At 51.3% G+C, this 22,381-nt stretch overlaps 1 protein-coding gene across 4 annotated transcripts in view; it reads left to right on the plus strand.

Moving 5' to 3' along the window:
* Positions 1–22,381, plus strand: part of CPLX2 (complexin 2) — a 70,974-nt gene that overhangs the window by 38,134 nt on the left and 10,459 nt on the right. Inside the window, exon 1 of one of the 4 annotated variants that reach the window (XM_014550385.1) lies at positions 18,689–18,847. The exons of 1 other annotated variant lie outside the window; for it this stretch is intronic. The gene's annotated coding sequence lies outside the window, so the exon portion shown is untranslated. Of the gene's footprint in view, positions 1–18,688; positions 18,848–20,022; positions 20,221–20,310; positions 20,501–22,381 lie in introns of those variants that run through there. 2 more of the 4 variants (XM_005879392.2, XM_005879394.2) reach the window with 2 other exon arrangements.

Genomic DNA, 22,381 nt, shown 5'->3' on the forward strand with positions numbered 1-22,381 from the left:
CACTGGTCTATGCAGTGGGCCAGGGCCACAAACACTGAGTCAAGATATGTCAGTGATGCACCATGGGGGAGGGGCTGCACTGATGCCGACTGAAATACTCAAGTTTGCAAATGATTATTTTTTAGCAAAATAGAGTGGATCCAAAAATTTCCCTATAATGACGTCACACTCAGAATGACCTAAAGTCTGCCAGGTTTGTGGCTATGGAGCAGGAGGGGGCCGAGAGATCCCCCATGCCATCCTCACTCAGAAAGGCTTGGGGAGGGGTGACATTTGGGCTGGGCCTTGAGGAAGGCGGCCTTGGATGCACAAAGAGAGCGAGTCTGGCAGGAGGGTGAGTGGGCGGCAGGCAGAGGCAGAGAGCCGCAGCAGGCACAGGGAGCAGCTGGAGTTTCTTTTTGGCTGGAACTTTCTGGACGTTAGTGGAATGGCCAGAGCAGCAGCTGGAAAGGTTGGCTCGGGCCACCCTGTGCAGGACCTTGGCCTCCAAGATAGGGAGGTTAGGCTCTGGCCAGCACAACGGCATTTCCCATGGTGTGTTCCTCAGAACACCCCTTCCCTTGGTGTTCCGCATGGAAAGGTTCCATGATCAAGTAAGTTCTGGAAATGCCCCACGCTCTGTCACCTCTCTGAGACTCACAACCCACGAGAGCACATTAAAGGTTCTAAAAATTCCTGCAGGGAAAAATCTGTTTGACTGCATTTATCCCAGCAATCCCCACTCACTGACCAAGGGCCCCTTATTCACAGAACCCCTGCACCATCCACTTTGAAAGATGCCAGCGGAGAAAGGAGGGGACTGTTTTGAGCAGGGTCAGAGCTGCATCATCCGATCTGAGCTCACAGAGGATCTGAGAGGATGTGAATGAAGACAGGGCCAAGGGAACAGGTGAACGTGGGGAAGTGGGAGGAGGAGGCTGCTGCAGGGAGCAGCTGGTATAGCCCAAGAATTAGGGATGGAGAGAGGGAAGGAGGCAGGGAGGGAGGGATGGAATGGGGTGACATCCACACTGACCAGGGCTTTAAGTTTGAGGAACCAGGGAGATGGCAGAGCCACCACCTATGGCAGTTCTGGTGGAGATGAAAGAAGCCAGTTCAGAATGTCATGGGCTGGGCAGGCGGCTGTACCACTCTGGAGCGGAGAGCCTGTTCCCTTGTCTTCCTGAGGATGCTCTCTGTTTAGGAGCCTGGGAGAGGTCCTATACCCTCTCTTCCCTGTCTGAGCACTCAGCTGACCTTGTAGTTTGAGCTGGGGAGCCCCTCAACGAAACACTCCAAGGCCATCAGTAACATCTGCCAGGTCCCCCCTGGGTAGCTCCTCAGGGGTAACCGCCTTCTTAGAGACAAGCAGCTATGCCCCGTCACCTGGCAGGGCAATAAGGGCCATCAAGAAGCCTGCACCAAGTCCCAGGGAGGCAAGGACCGACTCCAGCCAGGGGAAGTGACGTGTGTCCTGGGTCGTGATCAGTTGTAAGAGGAGGAAGGGCATCTAGACAGAGGCCACAGCCACTCAAAGTGCAGAGGAGGGCTCAGCGAAGAGTAAGATCTCATCACAGAAGTCCCCTCATGGCCTGGACCTCCGTTTTCCCCACTGTAAAATGGGTGTAACAACCCCCACTGCTGCCTCCTCTGCAGGGTCCACAGAGAAATGGCTGTGGACACTCCCTCATCCCTGCCAGACCCTGCCAAGCCCTGTGCAGCCATAGGGCCCACAGAGACAAATAAGCCTCGACACCAAGGTGGGCTCCTTGATGCCACCAAAATAGGGTACCTAGTCTTTGCCCTCTGATGCTTGGGAGGTGGTTACTACTGGCATCAAAGCTGGGACTGTACTCAGCTCCCAGGGGCCGGTTCCAGATGTGCACATCTGGCAGCCGAGCTTAGGTCCTGGCATGAGTCTGAGGCTCTGTGGGCCGCCTGAGAAGAGGCAGATGTATTTTGACAAGCCTGCCACAGCTTCTGCAACATCCTGAGTCAAAATAAGCCCTCTCTTGGGCAGCCCCTGGGACGGGTTATTTCTGCGCGGCATTTCTTTTTTCCACATGGGGGGCTGAGCGACAACGGCTCCAGCTATACACAGAAGCTGCCTCAGCTGGAGCCCACAACACTCCCCTCAACAACACAGACATCAGCACGCAGCCTGTCGTGAACTCAGGAAGTCTTCCATGTGGCCTCAAACTCAGATAATTTCCCCCGGGAGTAGGCAGTCCGAGCCCAGGAAGACTCCAATAACCCTTCCATCCTGGAGGGCTACAAATAATAAAAAAATATCTGTACATGTGTACAAAACTTTACCAGTGACAAAGTACTTTCTCACCTATACAGTAATATGGTGAGATAATTGCTATTGCTCCCATTTTAAAGATGAGCAAACTGAGGCTCAGACAGGTTAGTTGATCCTGGAGGGGATGAAAGAGAGGTCTGAGTCCAAGTCAGACTCTCTAGGTGAAGAGAAAGAGCCTGAGAGAGGAAATGGAGTTGCAGCAAAGGTGGTGGCACACAGTTTCTAACTTTGATCAGGTCAGGATCAAAGGGCAGGAAGGCATGTGCTCAAGTCCCTACTCACTGTGCCAGGCAGGCACCATGCAAAGTCACTGACAGAGCATCTCATTTTAATCTTTCAAACAGCCCTGGCAAGAGGAAATGTTATTCCCATTTCCTAGATGGGGAAACTGAGGATCAGAAGGACAAAGTGCCTTCCCTTTGGCTACCAGGCAAACCATTTCAGCCTGGGGTCTTGCACTCGGCAGCTCCACTACAAGGCCCTGGCTTCCTTGATGCTGGAGGAGCTGAGGCCAAGGAGAGCCCAGGCGGAGGGAGAGTGAGACTGGCCCCAGAGGAAGCAGGGTGGGCGGGCCAGGAGGCTGCTGGCTTTTCCAGAGCGGGAGCCTCAGTACTCAGTGACTGTAGGTGGTCTGGCAATAGCAAATCGAACATGGAGGAACTTACTCCTTGTTTTAGGTTCTCTTCCAATGCCTCAGTGGTGCCCATGAGAGAGTCTCCAGCTGGTGCCAGTGGGTCCCTCACAGGACATGAGGGCTAGGCTCTGACTGGGCCAGAGCTGGCCTGGACAGAGCTGGACCTCAGCTAGCATTTCCTTGTCGTTGTGTCTATATGTGTTGTGACCCACTCTTAGCAAGTGATGCTGGTTCGCGGTGTAAAGTGGCACGATGAGGTTTCCTTTTTAAATGAACACAATGGTTTTATTCTTGCAAGTGAGTGAAATGAGAGGACAGTGTTAAGTAAATAGCAGAGGTGGTATTAAATGTGGTAAAACCACAGAGGTGCTGCTCTGGAGAGTGAGGGCGGTACGTGCTGGCTCCTGCCTCTGGGCCAGGCCTGACACCAGCCCACACAGCAGCACCAGGAGTCACTGATGGGACCTGAGAAACCCAGCTCCAACGCCCCCTCCTGCTGAATGGCTGGGCCCCGGGGTTCTGTTCATCTCTGGGCTCCCGGCCAGCACAGGCCACCACAGGTTTGCTGACCAGAATCCTGAGATGTGCTAGGGAAAGGGGGGATTGTCTCTCAAGGGTAAGCCATGAAAACAGAAATTTGGAATCCATAAGAGACGATAGTACAAAGTAAGCAAATGTCCACAATGGCCCCTTCTCTCGCTGGTAATGATAGCAAAGTTCAAACCTTTTGAGAAGGTCAGGTTGGTAGCGTGGAGGTTCTGGAGCCATGCAGCCAGGGCTCAGATCCCAGGTGCCTCATAAATGACCTTCAGCAAGTGGCTGTACTGCCCTACCCAATCTCCTTCTCTGCAGAGCAGGGTCATCATGGGGTCCCATTCCAAGGGTTATTGGGAGGATCACCTGGGTTCATGCAAGTGAAGAACTTACAGCAGCCCTGGCTACTGGCCTGTGCCCCATGCATGGTGCCGTCACCCTGTGTCAGACACTGGCTAAGCAATTTTTAGGTGTGTCAAGGCTGGCATCATCAGCCCTGCAAAGTGGGCTCAGAGAGGTGCGTGTCTTACCCCAGCTCACATAGCCAGGAAGAGCTGAGGCCAGGGTAGGGACCCAGGCTCTCTGGTTTCATGCCTGGTGCCTTTTCTCCATCACCCCTGAGGTCTCCCCCAACCCCACTCCCTTGCCCTAAGCTCCCTCCTTTCTCCTCACTGCTCATCCCTCCTTTGATCATCAGATTGAAGTCTCTTTTCCTTTCAACAGAGCACAACCAGGCCTCCATCTGCTGGGTCAACCTGTTAGCTCCCCATCGGCCATCCTGCTTCGTTTACTGCCTTCCAACCCAGCCTGACAGTGCCCCATTAAAGTCACTGGGAAAAACTGGTTCTGCTCTGATTGCATGAGATAGAACCCCCAGTCAAACTGGAGAAACAAAACAGCCCCATACTCTCTCTGAGCCTCAGTTTGTCCTTAAGTGTAATGGGGCCATAATAGTACTTGCACAGACAGTTGATAGTTGATGTAAGGCTCCAATCAGGCAATGCCTGCAAAGCCTTAGAGCCGGGCCTGGCAGATGGGAAGTACTCATTATTAGTATTATTCCTTGTATTGTTGTTGCTATTGCTATGACTCAAAGGGTGATGCTGGGAGACACTGCCCCTGTCTTCAAAGACCTCACCGTCTAGTAAGGAAAACCATCTATATGTACACAAAGACAAGTAAGAGTGCAAGGTCAAAGCCTACCAACAGCAGAGTAGGAGCAAGCTGTGCAGTGTCAGAATGCCACAGCACTTCAGTCAAGCAGGTGTACACGGATTCAGGCCACAGGGGCAGTGAAAGAACGGCACGATTCATTTATTCAGCAAACATTTACCAGGTGCCCACCACAGGCCAGGCACTGCGCCAGACATTGGCGCTGCAACAGTGGCCAAACAGATGTCATCTCTGCCCCCATGGGACTCCCACCCAGAGGAGGAGATAAACCTGGAAAAAATTATTGTTGAAGTTCAGGCGAGCTAAGAAGAAAAAGTACATTGTGCTCTGACTGGTTTGGTTCAGTGGATAGAGCGTCGGCCTGCGGACTCAAGGGTCCCAGGTTCGATTCTAGTCAAGGGCATGTACCTTGGTTGCGGGCACATCCCCAGTAGGGGGTGTGCAGGAGGCAGCTGATCGATGTTTCTCTCTCATCGATGTTTCTAACTCTCTATCCCTTTCCCTTCCTCTCTGTAAAAAATCAATAAAATATAAAAAAAGTACATTGTGCCATAAAAATGCCTACCAGGAAACAGACTTAGTCTAAAGGTATAGCCAGGAAAGGCTTCTCCCCCAAGGAAGTGGGATTAAAGGGGTGAGAGTAGAAGCAAGGAGAGCAGTTGGGTGAGACCTGGAGAGGAAACATTACAAGAGATATTGGGGTAGGGGTGTGAAATCAGTCTTCTACCGTAAGGCAAGGCTCATCTCAGCCTGCCACATACTAGCTGTGACACCTCAGCCAACATAATATATCTCTCTGAGCCTCAGTTCCCTCATTTGCATAATGGGCACCATGTCAACTACCTCACTGGACCAAATGTAGTAACATACATGGAGTGGTTAACACAGAGCCAGTCAATCCTATTTTAGATGCAAGTGATAGAACAATCAATCAAAATGGTTTAAGGGCAAAAGAAGGGTTGTATCCGTTTGGATAACTGAGAAAATCAAGGGCAGATACTGCACTTGAGGAAGGACATGCTCCAGGAGCTACGCAATGTCATCCGAGCTCAGTCTCCTCGGTGTCGATCAGTTCTGTTTTTCTCTGGCCTGGCTTCCACCTTAGGCAGGCTCTTTCCATACTGTGACCCAGACGTGCGCTCAGTTCAGTAACTCTAACAGAAGGGAAATATTTCTAATATTTCCAGAATAAGCTCCAAGACTGATTCTCACTGGACCATCTTGAGTCACGTGTCCATCCTTAGATTCTAGGCTGGGACTGTGTGCCAATCCCTACAGTTTAAGGAAGGGGGTTGAGAGCTCCATCCAAACTACATGGTCAGAGAACAAGGGAAGGGTGGATCCCCAAAGGAATATTAAGGTACCATACAGAAGAAAGGCTACAGGACAACCTATGTCTACCATAGCCATGACACAGAGACACAAGCCACCGTGCTGCCGGAGCTGGCGACACACTGAGGGTGCCGAGTCACCAATGTGTCTCCTCACTCTGCACCCAGCCATGGACTGAGCCCCATCTCTCACTCAGACATCCTGGTCCCAGAAGAGCAGAGAGGTGAGTGCAGACCCCAGGGCCAGACAGCCTGGATGCAAATCCTTAATGGCACATTCTAGCTGTGTGACCTTGACAAGTTCCTGTCCTCTCTCTGCCTCTTTGTCATCTGTGAAACAGGCATAAAACGAATACTCCTATCATAAGGTTGCTGTGCAGCTTAAACCATATACATAAGGCATGGAGACGAGCGGCCAGCACAGAGCAGCTCAGTCAGTTAGCTCCTATTATCATCATCACTCCACAGGCTCTGCATGTCGAGGGCCATGTTGACTCACCCCTCCTCGCAGGTAAAGCCCCTTCCCACTTCTTCCACAACATCCAGTCAGAGCCAGTGAAAGGGCACATTTGACCTCTCCCTTCCACTTGATGAAACCAAATGTAAATATGAAACTTTGGGGCAGCAGAAACTCTGAGTGGATCCTGCAATCCGGGGGTGTCAGCCTGAGTTTAAAGCGCCCTTAGGAAGGGGCATTAGAGATCCATGAATAATCCAGACCACATCCTCCCAGTGACCAGCCTCCCCCAGTCACAGGCTTAGTGCTGGGAAGCTGGCTTCTTCCCATGCCATTTCCAAGGAGTCGATCAGTGTCCCTGTCTGTCACCTGCAGGCTTCTGGGAGTATACTAATAGACCCTGCCCACCCCCAGAAATATCTAGGAGGCAGAACTGATTGGAGAAGGAAAAGAGAATGAGAGGATGAAAAGAGGAAAGTCATTAATCACTGCGTATATCCCACACTCATCCAGGCACTTATATACAAGTTCTCATTTAATCTCCATCACGGATGTTAGTTACTATCCCCTTCCCTTCAGGTGAGGAACCTGAGCCTCAGAAAGGTGAAGTGACCTGTCTAAGGTCATCCAGTTAGTGAACCACGGAGCTGGGGCCACTTGGCAGCTCCCGCCACGCTCCTCGCGGAGCCAAGCCGGGAACTTAACAACCCGAAGCGAGTCCAAAGAGAGAGCAGGTTTCCAAGGAGAAGGAGGAGAGGTGTTGGGAACATGCAGTTATTTACAGGATGCCGTGTGGGTTGTCGCATGACAGCGGGAAATGTCCTGAGGTGAAGAGGGAGTGGGAGATGCTGGGACCTCCGTTTCCTCATCTACAGATGGAGATGAGGATGCCAGCCTCCCGGGAGATGGAGCCCAAGCTCGGAAACAGTGGAAACAGCTCATGCGCATGGTCACACCACACCTGCAGCACAGCAGGTTCTGGGGTGGGAGGCAGGGTGGCTGTGGTCTCCCTCAGAGGGAGATGGGTGGGACAGACCTCACAAACCGTGGGCCTTTGTTTCCCCAGAAGTGAGGTAGGAACATGCTTGGATCCTTAATGAAGGCTCTCAGTTCTCCAAACATGGCAATTTGCTAAAGAAATTTGCAAATGAGGTCAGAGAACTTGGGACTGGAGACAGGAGAATTCAACCAGGGACTCTTTGCAGGTCTGGCTTGCTACTTAAAGCCTCCCAATGGATGGCCCCCATCCCAGTTCAGTAACATCCAGATCTCTCACCATTCTGACAAGGACTCACAGGCCTGGATCCCCCACCTCTCTGATCGTGGAGGGTCAGCATCAGTGGGGAGCCGTTACTACCTCTAAACCTAACAACATAGTAAAAGGAGGAAGTGGCTGCCCAGTCTGCAGAGGACAGATGTTTGGGAAGGACCACACGATAGGAGTGGTGGCCTTCGGCTGAGGGGCACTCTGATCTTGTTCTCTTCCTGCCTCCAATCCCTGCTAGCACCTCCCATTGACAGAACACAACCAGAAGCCTGAGGACAAAGGGTGCCTGTTGACTGGGCATCTGGGCCAGCCTCCTGGGCACAAAGGAGGATGGGGAGGGGAGTGTGGATCTGGAGGAGCAAAATGAAGCTATCCAAGAAGATCACCTCCCAGCCATGGGGACCTCTGTGACACTCCAGCTCTCTTCCTACACAGTGACCTGGAAGTCATGTTGAGATGGTGCCCTCACAAGATAACACAGAACCTCCTCCTTCTTCCAACCACAGCGAAGTTCTGAACATTACCATGAGAAACAAAACAACATAACAAAAGAAATGTCTAAGAAGCTATTGTAAGGGAAAAGGCATCTTTTGGAAAATCTTTTAAAACTGATGAGTTAGAATCTGGAAGCCCATTTGAAGCAGTGAGGCCTAAAATGATACAGTCTAGAGACACGCTGAAAATCACCTTGAGAAGGACTGTGGGTCCAAAAATCAGAGGTCTTTCAAATCCATCGAATTGAAAGAGGTGAGATAAAGGACCGGCGAGATGCTTGATGATCACAGCTCTGGGGGAGAGCAGAGATGAGAGTGAGAGATCCGGAACATCTGAGGAAGCCTCAGCCTCAGCTTTAATGGAGGAGTTCCTCAGGGAAATTCCTGCTACCAGATTGTCCTTTGGAAGTAGGGGCGCCAAAGGCACTGCTCCGGCAGACAAATGTTCCAACTCCAGTTGACAAACGAGATGCAGACAAATCGCCAGGCACGGATGGCACCAGCCCAAGAATGCAGATGCCACTCAAGGGTGAAATTGCAGAGCTATTGGCCAAAAAATATGTGCAGTTTTGAGGGGATGTGGATATATGAACTGGGATCTGTGGGTATGAAGTTTGAGCTTTGGCAAAGCTTCGAGCAAGGATCCACAGTGTGAGCTCCTTCTCTCAAGTCGACATGACCATAGGGCCACGAAGTACAGGAGGCAGCCTAGAGACAGAGAGCAGTGATCAGCAACTTCCTGGAATGAGAGACGATTAAACAGTGGGTCCTTCCAGGGTCAGGGCCTGCTTGATTAGACATTTTCTGAAGGAGGGGGACACACAGCTCCAAAGGTACAGATTCCAGGTAGCAGACACAGAAACCTCATTCAAAACAACTTAAGGGGAAAGGTGGCACTTATTGGTCACATAACAGAAAGGTACATGGGCAGATGAGCCTTCAAGGCAATTAAGATTGAGGCACTTGAACGCTGCCATCATGAATGTCTCCCTTTTTTCTCTTGACTCTGTTCTTCTTTGTGATGGCATCATCCTGGGGCAGGCTCTCCCCAGGTAGTAGCAAAACAGTCCAGCTGCTCAGGCCCACATTCTGCCAGTCCTACAAATCCCATAGAAATGGAAAGCCTTTTCCCATTGGATATAGCTAAGTCCCAGGGCTGACTCTCATTGGCTTAGCTTGTGTTATTTTTTTCCTCCCTGTGCCAATCACAGGGGCCAGTGCTAATAGTGCTCTAATTGTCCGGCTATGGGTCCAATGCCCACCACAGAAATAGAGTGTGAAGTCAGCCCTACCCAGACCATAAAGCCTAGGAGTGGGGGAGTACAGGGACTCCAGAGATACCAAACATACCAAAAAAGCATGTCACCACAGCATATGACACCAAAAACATCCCAATGACAAAATGCCACAGTGGTGCGACTAAAACATGGAAGGAAATCATGGGGTTATATGGATGGACCAAGAATACAAAAAAAGATTTGTTAAGATTTAAACAAAGATGGCAGCACTATTATGTGATTTTGGGCCCAGCAAGAGCCTAGGTCTGCAAGTCTCACCCTGAGATGGGCACCTCAAGGCCCATGGGCCAGGACAAGCTGTTCCAACCCAAGTAAGTAGGGCAATGCCATGCACGGATTTCACCTCTGGAAATATTCATTGAGCATTCACAGTGAGGAAGGCCCTCGGTTTGATGTTAGGGATTTAAGGTTGAGCAAGACACCGTCCTTGCCCTCAAGCAGCTTATGATCCAGTGGGAGGAACCAAAAAGGTACAAGTTAATAAAAGAATAAAATGAACAGCAAAGGTGCTGAGTGCTCCATAGCAGGGAGTGCTCTGTAAGAGAAGAGTTGGTCCTGTTGAACAGGCTGGCACAGGAGGCAGAAGTTGGATCTAGGGAGGCCCTTGTGGGCCTGGACTTGATGCCATAGGCAATGGTGAGTCATCGAAGGCTTTTGAGCAGAGGAGTGACACAAGCAGGAAGAAGCTTCATCGTCTTAATGGAGCCAGACAAAGCCCAGAGGAGAGTCACAGAGATGATCAAAGGGCTGACAACAGGCCTGTGGAGGGAGACAGAGAGTGAGGAGTGGAAAGATGACGGCCAGGGGAGCCTTGATCAAAGTCAGGCGAAAGAGCACACTGCTTCCTGATGCTGGACTGAGATGGGGACAGAGCTGCCCCATGAAGTCAAAGAATGCTGCTTTGTTCAGTTCCCATCAGGAAAGGTGAGTCTCGCACACACACAAATGGCATTTATATAACTATGACTCCCCCAAGAGGGGTGTAGGCTGGAAGTGGGGCATAAGTCGCTAACAAAGAGGTTCTGGTAGAGTCTAGAGTGATAGTCACAAAGGAAGGCTGAGGGCAGAAGGGTGTCCAGGAATGTTCCTGCTCTTTCATTCAAAGGCCACTTCCTGAGGGCCTGCCTGGAGCCGGGCCTTCCTCTAGGCTCGGAGCCCAGAAACATGAAGCAGGCATCCCCTTGTCTTATGTTACAGCCATCTTCTGAAAGGGCCCGGCCCCATGTGTGTTTACTAGAGCAGCATCTGCTTCCCCTACCAGACCAGACAGGAATTAGTCTATTTCTTCACTGTGGTAACCCCAGCACCTAGAGGAGTCCCCGGCATGTAGTAGATGCTCAGTTCGTATTTGAGTAAAGGACGTCTCTCAGCCTCAGTGAGTCCCCATCCTCAAAGAGCTCAAAATCTGGAGAGCAAGTCAGACAAGGGTCAAGTTTAGTCTCCTTGGTGCTTTGATGACGAGGTCCAGGTGGGAGCACAGAGGACACTCCTGGCTCAGCCTATTTCCCAGAAGAGGTTTCTTTATGCTTTAGCTGAACTCTGGTGGACAAAGTAAAAGCTTGTCAAGTGAGCAGAGCAGACAAAGCCATTCCTCCAGGAGCAAGCAGCATGGGCAAAGGCTCAGAAATGCCAGTTGACACTGTGCCTGGAGCGACATGGAGCACAGATGGCTAGTGAAGCAATTGGAGAGAGTGGCCAGGGTCTGATGGTGCAGGGTCCTAAAGGCCAATTCAAAGGGTTCAAACTTTCTCCTGAAGGCAATGGGAAGACAATCAAAGGATTTAAAGGCAAGTAAAGGGTTTTTGTGTCAGTTAAGATTCTTTGGTTGCAAGTAAAAGAAAAAAATGTAAAGTGGCTTTAACAGGAACAAAAGGGAAGGACTGGTTATTGGCGCATAAGAACAACAAGGCCTGGCAGAGCTGTGGGCACAGCTTGATCCAAGGTATAAACAATGTCATCAGGCTGGGGGCTCTCGCTCTCCTCTCCTTGGCTCTGCAGGCTCGAGCTGGTTTCCATTCTGAGGCTCCATGTGGCAGCTCCTGGGAACCCCACTTCACGTCACAGTGGAGCTAAAAGGAGAGTCCATTTCTCTTAGCTGAAGCAGAAGTTCCAGAATTGAGTCTCTCTGGCCCTGACCGGTCTGATTTGAGTCCTGTGCCTCTCCCTGAACTAATCCAGGGGCCAGGGGACCTCATGCTGATTGGCTTAGCCCAGGTCATATGATCCATCCATGGGTTCAAGTGAAATACAAAGGTTGGTTCCTCTAAAGCTGATGCCACACAAGGGAGAGGTGAGTGCTAGCTAGCAAAATAAGCTGTGTCCACCACGTGGTTTAAGAAGGGGAATGATACAATCAGACCATGTTTTAGAAGCTATGATTCTCCTACAGCTCTGGAAGCCAATCTGAAGGCAAGAGCAGAAGCAGGAGCAATGGTGAGATGGTTGGTGTTAAGAGCCAGGCTGAGCCAAACAGAGAACAGGGCTGCTACAGAGGGGACTTCTTACTTAAATCCTTAGGACACAGTCCTGACCTACTGCCCCATCACTTTTTTTAAATCCTCACCCAAGTATTTTTTTTTCCCATTGATTTTCAGACAAAGTGGAAGGGAGGGAGGAGGAAGGGAGAGAGAGAGAGAAACATCAATGTGAGAGAGACACATCGATTGGCTGCCTCCCACACATGCCCTGACCTGGGCTGGGGAATTAACCTGCAATCGAGGTATGTGCCCTTGAACAGGAATCAAACCCACGACCCTTTGGTCCACAGGCCAACGCTCTAACCACTGAGCAACTGGCCAGGGCCTGCCCCTATCACTTTTGATCACCTTCAGACCTAGACAACCCAACCCTGTTAAGCACCAGCTTGTGGCAAGGTTCTCATATAGGCGCCCCTAGCAGAGTCACCCAAACTCTGGGGCCAGTTGCCCGAAGCTGCAGACCCAGGATCAGCTTCCAGAAACCCACCAAATCCCTCTCTGGAAATGTGGCCACCTGTAGACACCACCATGTTCAAACACTGATAACACTATTTCTCAACTGTTACCCTGAACAAGGTGTTTAATTAACCTCTCTGAGTCTGAATATCCCTGTCTGAATATAAAGTTGAAGTGATGACATTTAAGGTAATGGAGCCCCTGGTGTGGGGATTCAATCAAATAAAGACTGTGAATCCCCTACAGCAGTGAGAGGCTCATTAAATGAAAAGTCCTTCCTCTTCAGTCCTTTAAGCCTTTCCCTGGCTTCATCTTCCCTAGCCCTCTCCAACCCCTTGTTTGTTTGCCAGATAAAAGGTGGGGGGGGGGGTTACTTTGTTTTTCTGCCAGGAAAAAACAACTGGAGGTCGAGTGGCACAGAGCAGCTGTTTTTAGACCTTGGCTGGGAAATCCCTCCTGTTCTTCAGCCTGAAGTCCCAGCCCCCTCTTGACTTCCTTCAGGCAGTTTCCATCTGGGAATACAATATCCCAGTACCTTCATTTCCAAGGAAGGGTGAAGGAGAAGAGGAAACATCTCCCCATTTTCCTCTAAGCTTCAAATTCTTGTCTTTCTAATTCCAACTTAAACTCAGGAAAATCATGAGGCAGAGTTCTTTGACCAAGAAGATCGTAGAAAGAGGCTTTGTCTAATAGTCACACTGCCCCAAACTCCAGAGAAATCCTTGCCTTGCTCGGGTGTGGGAGGGAAAGAGAATTAACATTCGCTGAGACTGTGCTGCTGCTTCCTTAGCATTGTTTTATCTGAGCCTCACAATCGCCCTGGGAGGTCAGGGCCATCCCCCACATTTTGCTGAGGAGGAGACTGGGTCTCCGAGTAAAGTGGTGCCATCTGGAAGGGGCAGAGGGCGGCTGAGATGTAACCCATGTTTCTCTGTGGCCTCCTCCACGGCACCTGAGATGACTTGGGCAGCCCCAGAGCCAGCCACCCTGTCCCTTCCCTGCTTTGGGCTTCCAGTCCCATCTGTCTCGCAAGCTGTGTGTATTTGCCTCCCCTCCTCGGAGCTGCCTCTTCACTAGGACAGCGCTTAGCGTGTTGTATTATCGTCCACTGTTTGTGGGCATCTCTCCCCCGCTCCCTTCTGAGTGCTTCAATCAGAGGCTCTGAAAAGGAAAGGATCTTCTTGAGTGTCTGAACTGGTCCATGTGCTGTCTCTCTATAGAGTATTTGCATCTCTCGCTGCAGAATAAAGAGGGGAACGAGTAACTTTGAAACTTCTTACACATCTCTGTCTTCCTGGAGAGTGTCTGGCGTGTCATAGGCCCTCCACACACGTCTGATAAATCAATAATTGAGTGGAAAACACCTACCACCCCAGGCTGCCATGCAGCTGAAAGGGCTGACACCTGTAACAATGCTTGGGCTGCTGGAGGTGTTTTAAGAAGTGTGGCGCTATACACTGGGTTATAATTGGGAAGGGATATTTTCCCAGGAGTTAGGAGTTTCATTAACTTGTTGTATCATGTTGAGAAAGTCCCATCCCCTTTCTGTGCCTCTGTTTTCCTATCTGGATTAGATGACTAAAAAGGTACCTTTTCATTTGCTGACTTTTTGTGCATCTCTCCTCTCCTCCCTTCACTCCACTCCTCCCCCCACCAACACACACACACACACACACACACACACACACACACACGCCCACCCATCAATCTTCAAGATCGAGTTCTGCTGTCCCTAGGCACACGATCTCTCTCTCTTTCATTTCCTTGAGCAGAAGCTCCAGAGCTTATTAGTCTCTGTTGTCCGTGTTCCTCAGATACGCCTGCTTTAGTGGAACAGCAATAATGCCCCTCATATTCATTTTATCAAAGAGGGAGATCGGTCTTGTGAGCCAGGGTGTGCTGGCCCTAACTGCAAACGAGAAGTCATTTCCAGCTCACTTGCTCCATGAATATAGGAGTTCTGCCAGCTGCCTTTGCACCAAGATGGAAAGAACATTTATCTTCACAAATGTAGGTGATACCCTGGAGGCAGGCCTGCAAGGGACAAGGAAAAGTGTCTTCCATTCCCACAGGAGCAGCAAGGCTAAAAAGGGAAATTCCTCCCAGCCCAGGAACAAAATCACCCTCCACGGTCACTTCCAGCTCCACAATTCTGGACGATAAGATTCACAGAATTTAAGAATCTGAAGTTGTGAGTGAATATGTGTCATTGAATGTAGGCTTCTTATTAATCCTAATATAGCTTATGATTCCATGATTTGCTATTTTTTTTTCTATAAGACTTGGGCCCAGAACCATATGGTTCTCAGATTCTGTTGACCCAAGGGTTTTCAACTAGTGGGTGCATCAGAAATACCTGGGGGCCTGGTGCAAATTCCTGGGCTCCATCTCAGAGATTTTGGTTCAGTCTATGTGGAATGAGACCCAAGAATCTGCCATTTCTCTAACAAGTCACCACCCCCGTGGTTCTGAGCAGGAGTGGGCCGCTCTTGGACAAACAGTGGTTAGAAAGCCTGTTGTTGTAAATTCTGTGATTCTAGATGTGATTATAAAATGGCCTTTTGCTTAAGATCCTAGTGTTCTGGAACGCTGTTATTCTGTTTCCATGTGCCTAAGGAGAGGATGCTAAGGTGTACAGACTCTTTCGGAGCATGGGTTTCACAAGGAGAGGGGAAAAGGGAACAAGTGCCATCAGGGTCAAGGGACATTCTGGAAGGGGACCCTCCTGAGGGCACAGAGCAAATTCTGATGCTGTCTCCATTGTGCCTGAGCACATCCAGCACTAGGACTCAAATGAGAAGGCTTGGTGGGGTCACCGGCTGGCTCTGGAGTAATGTGAGCATCTGGAGTCATCAAGAAGAATTCCTGATGGACAGGGAGGTCCAACCACATCCCAGAGAGTTGGAAGGGCTGAGGTTAGAGGAAGGGAGACAGCAGAGAGGTCTTGAAATGAACCAGAGGCAAAGGGGAAAGAATTTATTACCAAAATACCCTTGTAGAGCTGGGTGGTGGGGGAACTACAGGCTGGGGGGCAGAGATAAAAATGCATGGTTCAGAAAGCTTAAGAGAAGAGGGAGCTAAATGTGTGGGGACATCCTGGGGTACTGTTCATGGGCTGGCAGAGGACTGCTTTGACATGCTAATGAGGGCCTGGAGCTGGCAGCGTGGGGACAGGATGAAGGGTGGCAGAGGACCTCTGAGGAACTGGTGGGCGGGTATGGGCTGGGGAGGGGCTCTGGGTGGGGGGAGGGTTCTGTGATTGAGAGGAGCTCCTCGGGAAGTTCCCACACACACCTTCCATGCGCCCCCTATGAGTCAGGGTTCGGATGGGAACTTGGGACCCTTTTCTGAGAAACAAAAGTAGAGAATAGAGAATCCAAGATTTCGGCAGCTTGCCAGGTAGGGCAGGAGCTAGCAGGTTGGGTTGCCATAGGCCTGTCTGGCAGGGGGAGAATGGAAGAGGATGGGTTAGTCACTCTCACCGACACACTTAGCCTGCGTGCCTTACACACAGGTGATGACACACTCCTGGCTGCACACATACACCCCTGCTGCCCCACATAATGGCAATGATATATGTGCCAGCCCATTGTGACACACATCTGCACACTTACCACCAATGGGGGCACCACTTCATACTAACGGTAACATCCTATATCACCTGTGTCATCTCTTGTTGTCAGCAATAGTTAGACGTACACCATTACACAGAAATGGTGTCATGTCCCCAGAGCCTTTGTGTCTGGCACAGTCAATGTAAATGCCACCCTCTGTGGTTGTACACTGCACAGCATGCACACTGTATGTGGTACCCTTGCCTTACACCCAAACCATCGCACAACGCCACTGACATATTCCACTGTAACAATAACCCGCTTAGCTGCACACTACCACAGACAATACACTTCCAGCAGAGTCACTTCCCATCAGGAGGGACACACCACCACCACACACTGAGTCACATGGCGCAGACCCACACCTGCCCTGCTAGCACCTAGTTCCCTCTCCCATGGTTCCATCACTCCCTGCATGGTCCCACACAAGTGCACCACTGCCTCCATGCTGTGAGAATGACTGGGATCCTAAGCACACACCCTGTCAGTGATGGCACCCTGGCCATTATCAGTGACAAGAGGGGGGGAGCACTCATCAGATGAGCCAGGTGGCCGAGGGCCCTTCCCTGTGCACCACCCCACAGCTCTGTTTTTGTCTGGGGCACATGGCCACCCCATCAAACCAAGAGCAACTCTGCCCTTTCAGGCTCACGCTAGAATAGCAGGATGTGGAGTTGGCACTGGGAGCTTTCAGATGTCTCCCTGCACCCACCAGCTGAGGTGGGGCCCAGCCAGCAGGCTCCAGATCAGGGCTGGCAGCCAGCGCTTCCTAGATGCCTCCTGGCCTCCTGCGTGGCATCCAGAGTGCCCTTTGGACTGAAGCAGTTGCAGGAAAAAACTGGCCGACCTTTGGACGAGCACCCTTCTCACTGATCACCACATTTACGGTCTGTGACAGTTGTCATTCGTCACACGCTGTTCCTCGATCCCCACACAAAGTACTGACATTAGCTCTCTTGATTGGCTGCCTAGTGAACATTCAAGGCATGTACATATCATTTTAAAAATCTGTTCAAATCTGGCCCCCTGCCCCAGCCCAGAGAGCTCATAAATAAAAGAAGAAATTCAGCAGCAGCAGCCAGGGTAAGCCACCTTAAGCAGAACCATATCCATATTTTACCAGGTGACTCTTAGCTGTCCAGAGAGCAGGCTCTGCAAGGACCGGAGGCCAGGGTGGGGGAGGTGACTGGCAGCTGGCTGGATTAAAGATGCAGGAGATTGAAGAAAATGCTGACAACCCACATGACATGAGGACCCTGATCTGGGTGTGAATTCATTTTTATTTTATTTTTTAGTGAGAAACTGGAGATAGGAAAGACTGTAAATGTCAATGTAAAAAAATATCTGCAGAGCAAAAGTTACATTTCCATAGGCTGTGGGATGTGTCAGAAGAGGAGCAGACTCGTGTGGTGGAAGGACCCCAGCGTGCGGTGACAGGCAGGCCCGGGCTGGCATCCTGGCTCTGCCCAAGACTCACTGTATTACCCTGGGCCTTGTCTTCCCCATCTTGAAAATAGGGGTTTGTGTGAACTAAAGGAAAGATGTAATTTATGCAAAGCACCAAAACGAGCTCCTGAGATATATTGGGGACCCAGTTGGTTGCTTTGATTAGTAGTATTATAATCACTAGGAAATGCTTATAATATTTAGCAACTTTTCTGCAGTGATAACAGAGCATTTGGGAACCATGTCCAAACTGGTAACACTGAATAAGGAGCAAGTACTCATCTCTCCACCATCTTTTCTTGACAGGAAGCACCAATAGCTAATGTGTCATGATTTACCCTAATCATTCAATAGGGATGAAGCCACCAAAACTTGACTGACTGTCCTTTTATTCATCAGTAAGATTTTCTGCAGCTAGATATGATTCGTGTCAGCTCATGCAGTTTTAATAGACTCATAGAAACTTGGGTTCAAAGGGGGTTTTAGCTGTCACCTGTCACCCAACTGCCATCATCCAGGGCTGGGGAACTCACCACCTCGCATGAGGCACCTCATACTATGGCTGGACAGCTGCAATTGGTAGACGGTCTTTAGAGCATCTGTCTGCTCCCTTTACCTTTCCCCCATTGCCCTAATTCTGTCTTCAGCACCAGCAAAAACAATAGTACTCTTCTTCCTTTTCAATGGTCATTCATTCATCCAACAAGCATATCCTTAGCACCTACTTCGCCAGGCACCATAAGTGCTAGTATTACAAATTGAGCAAGACCTGCCAGCCCTGGGAGGGCTAATCCCCCTTCAGTACTCTCTCCTTCAGCGGAGACATCCTCAGATCTTTCAACCTTCCCTCATTTGACCTGTCCAGAGCCCACACCAAACTACCCCCTTCTCTTCTAAACAGCCTTGATCTTATCAAATTCTATCTTAAATTGTGGTGCCCAGAACTGAGCTCCATATTTTTCTGAAAGTTAAGTTGGGTTTTTAGCCCAGCTTGGTCGACATCCATGTCAAAGGCAATGTCTGTTATGGAAAAACCCCAATTGTAACTACAGGCTCCCGGCCAGATCCCATTCTAGAAGAACAGAGAAAAAGAAGGAAGGAGGAAGGACTGTGGCTCCTGAAATGGCAGGATGTCAGATCTCCCTGCCCAGAACTCCCTTCAGGCATTAGTGCCAAATCTGTCATTCTAACCAAACACTCTCCCCTCTGCCCCTCTCCATTAGTGTCTGCCACAGGAAAGGGAAGAGAAATCAAGAATGAGTATGCCATTGGCCCAACATGGTGCCAAGCAGGGCACTCAGACATAAAGGAAGGACCTTCCCTATACCAGCCCACAGCCTGTAAGGGGAGAACAGAGATGAGCTTCAGAAGAGACTCTGCAGGTGAGGAAGGGGGTCTACCAATGGCCTCTGACTTGTGGGGAGGGGGTTCCCTACTCTGAGGCCTCTGCTGTGAACATGTACAAAGGAACAGTCCCCCCTCACTGGAACAAAAGCATGCCTCCTTCCTCTCCCAGGTCCGGTCCTCTGCAGCTCTTGCCGCTCCCTCCTTGGAAAAAAAGCCATCCCCTTACAACGCAGAAGTCATCCCCACTCTGGCATGACCCTGACTGATGTGCAATCTCTTGCAAATTTTTTAAAGTCCTGGGCCAAGGCCCTCCTCTCTGAAGCCATTTTCCTACACATCCGGCTGGATTAAAAGACTCATTTTAGAGCCAAAAGATGGCAGGTGGGATGGAAAGGCTCATTATGAGACAGTAGTAAATCAAACAAACAAACAAAAAGAGTGGGAGAGGAGGAGGAAAGGCCAAGGGTGGGGGCAGATGTTGTCCTGCCACCTGGAGTCCCCTTTTCTTCCCTGGGCCTAGGAGAGAAGGAAATGGCCTTCCAGAATAAAGTTTCCCAAAGGGTTCCTTATTCTTCACAGGATAGCAGATCTAGAAGGGCGGGGCTTGCTCACGGTCCACGGCAATGCTGCAGCTGTCTTCAGCCTCGGGGTCCACGTGGAGGGCTCCTCACCCCTATGGGGACCTGACCAGTATTCAGCAATGTTCATTGAGTGCCCATGTAGTGGGACACTGTACTGAGAGGCTGCAGAGATGATCTGGTGGCAATCCTGTCCTGTAGGAAAGAGGCGTGCAAACAGAGGAACAGGGGCTCCTGGAACGGGGTGTGTCTCAGGGGGGTGGGAACCGTGAGGAGAGTGCGCCCAATTCCACCTGGCGGAATCAAGGAGGGCTTTCCTGCACAGATGGCCTTTGAGTTCTGCTTTAAAGAACCCTTCCTCCATCCCCTTGCTCCCACTGCCCCTCAGGGCATTAAAGCAGCTAGTTTGTGGTCCTAAGACATGTGGCCAGGACAGGTGGCAGCAGGGGGGATTGGCAAGGAGAGGAGGGCAGGCAAAGGTAGAGGACAAAGGGGAGTGGAGGGAGGAGAGAGGGGGAAAGCAGGGGAAATGGGAAAGGGAGCGGGAGGAAGAAGAGAGGGGAGAGAGGGGGGAGAGCAGAGAAAGAGAGGATGAGAGGAGAGAGAGGGAGAGAGATTTGAATTTCCCATCTGAAAGGGGAGCAGTAGCACGTCAGGGCCTGGCTGAGGGGCCTGATTGGAGGGCGTCTCTGGCAGCAGCAGCGGCCCCAGCTCGCCAGGCGGAGTTGCACGAGGCTGCGAAGCGGCGGGAGCTGGAATAGCAGAAGCAACCGCCTCGCTGAGTCCAGCCGGAGCCCTGCAGTGGCTCAGACGGTAGCAGGGACCGCCAGGTCGGTGCTGGCCATGGGCCGGGAGGGCGGAGCCGGGCTGTGGGCAACAGGGTCCCGGCTCTCGTCTCGAGGCCGCAGGGCATCCCGGGAGGCTGGGGTTTATTGCTTTGGGGGTACAGTACCCCAAGACTGCTCGGGCACAGGATTGGGAGGCTGCATGGCAGTAGCAAGCACCTTCCCGGGGCGCGCTGGCCGCTGGCCGTGGTACTGAAAGGACAGCTCCCTGCGAGGGGGGAGCGAGCAGGCTGAAAGGGAGTGAAGCCGCATAAACTGGGAAAAGGTATGGGCCCCCTTCCCACCCCCAGGAGCGCCCCCGCCATGGGCAGAAGCTCCAAACAGCCCAGCTCCTGGGGAGTCAGGACCGCCCCGAGGGCAATGGGAGACTCAAGTCTGAACCCAGAGAACAACTTCGAGCTGGGGTGGGGGTGGGGATCTCGATCCAAGCTACTTAGCGAGAGCCTGCCAGGGCCCTCTTCCCCCCAGAGGAGGAAGCCCCCCCCGTGGGGTACAGTTCGGGCTCCCGGAGTGAGTCAGAGGTCGGCGGGAGAGGAGCAGACAGACCAAAGAGGAGGGGAAAGCCTAACCACCGTTTGGGGGTGGGGGACCAAAGGGACTATTTGTTCTCAGAGGAGGCGCGCAGGTTTGGGCAGCACAGCAAGCCGCCTAGGGTCATTAGGGAGAATCTCTTTTATGCCGTCGCCTGCCCCACTCTGCCCCCTCCCCTGGCAAAGTTTGAGACCTGGCTGGGTCTTGAGATTGGAGCCTATGTGTTGGGGGAGGGGCACTCTCGGTGGCCTATGAAGAGCTGGGCAGAGGTGCTGGCTATGTTGGTCTGTGAGAGGGGCGCCAGGGTTCCTGTTCCCTATTCTGGGGGTTGGGGGGGAGGGGGCTCAAAGCCCCAGCCACTTCTGCTCTTCTCCCGGAGCAGGTGCCCTACCCCCTTCCATTCTCCACAGCCCCTTCCCCTCCCCCAGTGCTTCCTTCCAGGGGCTTGGGGTGGGGTGGGGATAGACGGACAATCCCTGTTAGTTGAGGGTGGCAAAAAAGCAAATGAGTGTTGAATTGAGTTTCAGTGAATATACTAGTAGCCTGGACTTGAGCCATTAAAAAACAAACAAACAAACAAACAAAAAACAGAAAAACCTCTACAAGGACACACACTGCAGGTGCCTCGCGTCTACTTGTCAGGTGGCAGGAGCCCAGTTCCTAAACAGGCTGGGGCTCAGGAGGCAGAGCCTGAGGAGGTGCCTCTGCAGCCTTCAGGCTGGGACGGGCTGGGACCCGCTGGGAGGGAGTCAGGGAGAAGCTGCAGATGCGATCTGGGTCCAGGGCATGCTGAAGGCAAGGAAACCGGGTGCTGCAGCTGCCCTACCCCACCCCCTGCTCTGCCTCCCCTCCCCCAGCCCAGCATCCCCACCACCACCACCCTTCCAGCAGCGGGATAAACCAAAGCTCCCCGCAGAACCGCTGAGGAGCGCCTCCTGGCGGTCTAGACGAAATCCTCAACTGCACACAACCTGCTGGACCTCAGCACTCCTACAGGCATATGGCAAATCCCTACACACACGCCTGCACACGCCCACGCGCGCACACACGCTGCCTAAGTTCAGAGTCAGAATGCAGATCATACCTCGAACGCGTACATCCTCACATACTTGCTGACACAGAACATTAAATTCAATCCAGCTGGCTCCACCATGAACCAGGAGATGCTGCAGACACTGGGATTGGAAAAATGCACAAGATACAGGGAGGAGCCCAGAGGGACCGGGAAGAGAAAGACACATAACTGGACAGAGGGCACGAGCTGGAGGTAGTCAAGGCTGCCTTAGCAAGTACAGGGGAAGACATCATCATATCTCATTGAGGAGACCCAGGAAATTTCATGGAAGGAGTGACAATTAGAGGCATCTTTGAAAATGAGTACTGCTGCTGCTGATGATGATGATGACAATGATGATAATGATGGTGATGACAGCCAATATGTACTGAGCACCTACTATGTGCCAAACACTGCATTATCTCCTTTAATGTTCACAACATGCCTTGGGCATAGGTGTTATTGTCTCCATTTTACAAATGAGAAAAGATTAAATCACTTGCTTAAGGTCACTTATAAGTAGTGGAACCAGGATTTGAACTGGCAGAGATGAGGTTAAGA

The sequence above is a fragment of the Myotis brandtii genome, unplaced genomic scaffold (assembly GCF_000412655.1).
Source record: "Myotis brandtii unplaced genomic scaffold, ASM41265v1 scaffold6, whole genome shotgun sequence".
Taxonomy (NCBI): domain Eukaryota; kingdom Metazoa; phylum Chordata; class Mammalia; order Chiroptera; family Vespertilionidae; genus Myotis; species Myotis brandtii.